Below are 6,000 nucleotides of genomic sequence, written 5' to 3'. Positions count from 1 at the left end.
TCACGTACTGAGAACGGTAGTCGCTTGGCGGTGTCAAAGTTTTAAAATTGTAAGTGAAGGCATCGAGGAGTTACGGACGTTTATGCAGCGTGTTTTGAAACACGAAGAGCAGAGACACGCCGCGCCGCCTGGCCCAGTAAGCGTAGTTTGCTTTGATATAGGACCGTGTGGCGACGTAAAAAAATACTAGATTCCACAGTAGAATGAAAGGAGAGTAACGGAAAGTGTTTAATTTGTAAGTACATAAGACGAAAACGTAGCTTTTGCGTGCGTTTGTGTAATCCGTGTTTCTCTTCGGTTTGTATTTACGCCTTTGAGTGTGTTTTTGCCTGGGACAGTGAGGTCGTATCTAGTTGAAATTGATATCACGTACTGAGAACGGTAGTCGCTTGGCGGTGTCAAAGTTTTAAAATTGTAAGTGAAGGCATCGAGGAGTTACGGACGTTTATGCAGCGTGTTTTGAAACACGAAGAGCAGAGACACGCCGCGCCGCCTGGCCCAGTAAGCGTAGTTTGCTTTGATATAGGACCGTGTGGCGACGTAAAAAAATACTAGATTCCACAGTAGAATGAAAGGAGAGTAACGGAAAGTGTTTAATTTGTAAGTACATAAGACGAAAACGTAGCTTTTGCGTGCGTTTGTGTAATCCGTGTTTCTCTTCGGTTTGTATTTACGCCTTTGAGTGTGTTTTTGCCTGGGACAGTGAGGTCGTATCTAGTTGAAATTGATATCACGTACTGAGAACGGTAGTCGCTTGGCGGTGTCAAAGTTTTAAAATTGTAAGTGAAGGCATCGAGGAGTTACGGACGTTTATGCAGCGTGTTTTGAAACACGAAGAGCAGAGACACGCCGCGCCGCCTGGCCCAGTAAGCGTAGTTTGCTTTGATATAGGACCGTGTGGCGACGTAAAAAAATACTAGATTCCACAGTAGAATGAAAGGAGAGTAACGGAAAGTGTTTAATTTGTAAGTACATAAGACGAAAACGTAGCTTTTGCGTGCGTTTGTGTAATCCGTGTTTCTCTTCGGTTTGTATTTACGCCTTTGAGTGTGTTTTTGCCTGGGACAGTGAGGTCGTATCTAGTTGAAATTGATATCACGTACTGAGAACGGTAGTCGCTTGGCGGTGTCAAAGTTTTAAAATTGTAAGTGAAGGCATCGAGGAGTTACGGACGTTTATGCAGCGTGTTTTGAAACACGAAGAGCAGAGACACGCCGCGCCGCCTGGCCCAGTAAGCGTAGTTTGCTTTGATATAGGACCGTGTGGCGACGTAAAAAAATACTAGATTCCACAGTAGAATGAAAGGAGAGTAACGGAAAGTGTTTAATTTGTAAGTACATAAGACGAAAACGTAGCTTTTGCGTGCGTTTGTGTAATCCGTGTTTCTCTTCGGTTTGTATTTACGCCTTTGAGTGTGTTTTTGCCTGGGACAGTGAGGTCGTATCTAGTTGAAATTGATATCACGTACTGAGAACGGTAGTCGCTTGGCGGTGTCAAAGTTTTAAAATTGTAAGTGAAGGCATCGAGGAGTTACGGACGTTTATGCAGCGTGTTTTGAAACACGAAGAGCAGAGACACGCCGCGCCGCCTGGCCCAGTAAGCGTAGTTTGCTTTGATATAGGACCGTGTGGCGACGTAAAAAAATACTAGATTCCACAGTAGAATGAAAGGAGAGTAACGGAAAGTGTTTAATTTGTAAGTACATAAGACGAAAACGTAGCTTTTGCGTGCGTTTGTGTAATCCGTGTTTCTCTTCGGTTTGTATTTACGCCTTTGAGTGTGTTTTTGCCTGGGACAGTGAGGTCGTATCTAGTTGAAATTGATATCACGTACTGAGAACGGTAGTCGCTTGGCGGTGTCAAAGTTTTAAAATTGTAAGTGAAGGCATCGAGGAGTTACGGACGTTTATGCAGCGTGTTTTGAAACACGAAGAGCAGAGACACGCCGCGCCGCCTGGCCCAGTAAGCGTAGTTTGCTTTGATATAGGACCGTGTGGCGACGTAAAAAAATACTAGATTCCACAGTAGAATGAAAGGAGAGTAACGGAAAGTGTTTAATTTGTAAGTACATAAGACGAAAACGTAGCTTTTGCGTGCGTTTGTGTAATCCGTGTTTCTCTTCGGTTTGTATTTACGCCTTTGAGTGTGTTTTTGCCTGGGACAGTGAGGTCGTATCTAGTTGAAATTGATATCACGTACTGAGAACGGTAGTCGCTTGGCGGTGTCAAAGTTTTAAAATTGTAAGTGAAGGCATCGAGGAGTTACGGACGTTTATGCAGCGTGTTTTGAAACACGAAGAGCAGAGACACGCCGCGCCGCCTGGCCCAGTAAGCGTAGTTTGCTTTGATATAGGACCGTGTGGCGACGTAAAAAAATACTAGATTCCACAGTAGAATGAAAGGAGAGTAACGGAAAGTGTTTAATTTGTAAGTACATAAGACGAAAACGTAGCTTTTGCGTGCGTTTGTGTAATCCGTGTTTCTCTTCGGTTTGTATTTACGCCTTTGAGTGTGTTTTTGCCTGGGACAGTGAGGTCGTATCTAGTTGAAATTGATATCACGTACTGAGAACGGTAGTCGCTTGGCGGTGTCAAAGTTTTAAAATTGTAAGTGAAGGCATCGAGGAGTTACGGACGTTTATGCAGCGTGTTTTGAAACACGAAGAGCAGAGACACGCCGCGCCGCCTGGCCCAGTAAGCGTAGTTTGCTTTGATATAGGACCGTGTGGCGACGTAAAAAAATACTAGATTCCACAGTAGAATGAAAGGAGAGTAACGGAAAGTGTTTAATTTGTAAGTACATAAGACGAAAACGTAGCTTTTGCGTGCGTTTGTGTAATCCGTGTTTCTCTTCGGTTTGTATTTACGCCTTTGAGTGTGTTTTTGCCTGGGACAGTGAGGTCGTATCTAGTTGAAATTGATATCACGTACTGAGAACGGTAGTCGCTTGGCGGTGTCAAAGTTTTAAAATTGTAAGTGAAGGCATCGAGGAGTTACGGACGTTTATGCAGCGTGTTTTGAAACACGAAGAGCAGAGACACGCCGCGCCGCCTGGCCCAGTAAGCGTAGTTTGCTTTGATATAGGACCGTGTGGCGACGTAAAAAAATACTAGATTCCACAGTAGAATGAAAGGAGAGTAACGGAAAGTGTTTAATTTGTAAGTACATAAGACGAAAACGTAGCTTTTGCGTGCGTTTGTGTAATCCGTGTTTCTCTTCGGTTTGTATTTACGCCTTTGAGTGTGTTTTTGCCTGGGACAGTGAGGTCGTATCTAGTTGAAATTGATATCACGTACTGAGAACGGTAGTCGCTTGGCGGTGTCAAAGTTTTAAAATTGTAAGTGAAGGCATCGAGGAGTTACGGACGTTTATGCAGCGTGTTTTGAAACACGAAGAGCAGAGACACGCCGCGCCGCCTGGCCCAGTAAGCGTAGTTTGCTTTGATATAGGACCGTGTGGCGACGTAAAAAAATACTAGATTCCACAGTAGAATGAAAGGAGAGTAACGGAAAGTGTTTAATTTGTAAGTACATAAGACGAAAACGTAGCTTTTGCGTGCGTTTGTGTAATCCGTGTTTCTCTTCGGTTTGTATTTACGCCTTTGAGTGTGTTTTTGCCTGGGACAGTGAGGTCGTATCTAGTTGAAATTGATATCACGTACTGAGAACGGTAGTCGCTTGGCGGTGTCAAAGTTTTAAAATTGTAAGTGAAGGCATCGAGGAGTTACGGACGTTTATGCAGCGTGTTTTGAAACACGAAGAGCAGAGACACGCCGCGCCGCCTGGCCCAGTAAGCGTAGTTTGCTTTGATATAGGACCGTGTGGCGACGTAAAAAAATACTAGATTCCACAGTAGAATGAAAGGAGAGTAACGGAAAGTGTTTAATTTGTAAGTACATAAGACGAAAACGTAGCTTTTGCGTGCGTTTGTGTAATCCGTGTTTCTCTTCGGTTTGTATTTACGCCTTTGAGTGTGTTTTTGCCTGGGACAGTGAGGTCGTATCTAGTTGAAATTGATATCACGTACTGAGAACGGTAGTCGCTTGGCGGTGTCAAAGTTTTAAAATTGTAAGTGAAGGCATCGAGGAGTTACGGACGTTTATGCAGCGTGTTTTGAAACACGAAGAGCAGAGACACGCCGCGCCGCCTGGCCCAGTAAGCGTAGTTTGCTTTGATATAGGACCGTGTGGCGACGTAAAAAAATACTAGATTCCACAGTAGAATGAAAGGAGAGTAACGGAAAGTGTTTAATTTGTAAGTACATAAGACGAAAACGTAGCTTTTGCGTGCGTTTGTGTAATCCGTGTTTCTCTTCGGTTTGTATTTACGCCTTTGAGTGTGTTTTTGCCTGGGACAGTGAGGTCGTATCTAGTTGAAATTGATATCACGTACTGAGAACGGTAGTCGCTTGGCGGTGTCAAAGTTTTAAAATTGTAAGTGAAGGCATCGAGGAGTTACGGACGTTTATGCAGCGTGTTTTGAAACACGAAGAGCAGAGACACGCCGCGCCGCCTGGCCCAGTAAGCGTAGTTTGCTTTGATATAGGACCGTGTGGCGACGTAAAAAAATACTAGATTCCACAGTAGAATGAAAGGAGAGTAACGGAAAGTGTTTAATTTGTAAGTACATAAGACGAAAACGTAGCTTTTGCGTGCGTTTGTGTAATCCGTGTTTCTCTTCGGTTTGTATTTACGCCTTTGAGTGTGTTTTTGCCTGGGACAGTGAGGTCGTATCTAGTTGAAATTGATATCACGTACTGAGAACGGTAGTCGCTTGGCGGTGTCAAAGTTTTAAAATTGTAAGTGAAGGCATCGAGGAGTTACGGACGTTTATGCAGCGTGTTTTGAAACACGAAGAGCAGAGACACGCCGCGCCGCCTGGCCCAGTAAGCGTAGTTTGCTTTGATATAGGACCGTGTGGCGACGTAAAAAAATACTAGATTCCACAGTAGAATGAAAGGAGAGTAACGGAAAGTGTTTAATTTGTAAGTACATAAGACGAAAACGTAGCTTTTGCGTGCGTTTGTGTAATCCGTGTTTCTCTTCGGTTTGTATTTACGCCTTTGAGTGTGTTTTTGCCTGGGACAGTGAGGTCGTATCTAGTTGAAATTGATATCACGTACTGAGAACGGTAGTCGCTTGGCGGTGTCAAAGTTTTAAAATTGTAAGTGAAGGCATCGAGGAGTTACGGACGTTTATGCAGCGTGTTTTGAAACACGAAGAGCAGAGACACGCCGCGCCGCCTGGCCCAGTAAGCGTAGTTTGCTTTGATATAGGACCGTGTGGCGACGTAAAAAAATACTAGATTCCACAGTAGAATGAAAGGAGAGTAACGGAAAGTGTTTAATTTGTAAGTACATAAGACGAAAACGTAGCTTTTGCGTGCGTTTGTGTAATCCGTGTTTCTCTTCGGTTTGTATTTACGCCTTTGAGTGTGTTTTTGCCTGGGACAGTGAGGTCGTATCTAGTTGAAATTGATATCACGTACTGAGAACGGTAGTCGCTTGGCGGTGTCAAAGTTTTAAAATTGTAAGTGAAGGCATCGAGGAGTTACGGACGTTTATGCAGCGTGTTTTGAAACACGAAGAGCAGAGACACGCCGCGCCGCCTGGCCCAGTAAGCGTAGTTTGCTTTGATATAGGACCGTGTGGCGACGTAAAAAAATACTAGATTCCACAGTAGAATGAAAGGAGAGTAACGGAAAGTGTTTAATTTGTAAGTACATAAGACGAAAACGTAGCTTTTGCGTGCGTTTGTGTAATCCGTGTTTCTCTTCGGTTTGTATTTACGCCTTTGAGTGTGTTTTTGCCTGGGACAGTGAGGTCGTATCTAGTTGAAATTGATATCACGTACTGAGAACGGTAGTCGCTTGGCGGTGTCAAAGTTTTAAAATTGTAAGTGAAGGCATCGAGGAGTTACGGACGTTTATGCAGCGTGTTTTGAAACACGAAGAGCAGAGACACGCCGCGCCGCCTGGCCCAGTAAGCGTAGTTTGCTTTGATATA

The sequence above is a fragment of the Schistocerca cancellata genome, unplaced genomic scaffold (genome assembly GCF_023864275.1).
Source record: "Schistocerca cancellata isolate TAMUIC-IGC-003103 unplaced genomic scaffold, iqSchCanc2.1 HiC_scaffold_1150, whole genome shotgun sequence".
Lineage (NCBI taxonomy): Eukaryota > Metazoa > Arthropoda > Insecta > Orthoptera > Acrididae > Schistocerca > Schistocerca cancellata.
This window is presented reverse-complemented; position numbering follows the sequence as displayed.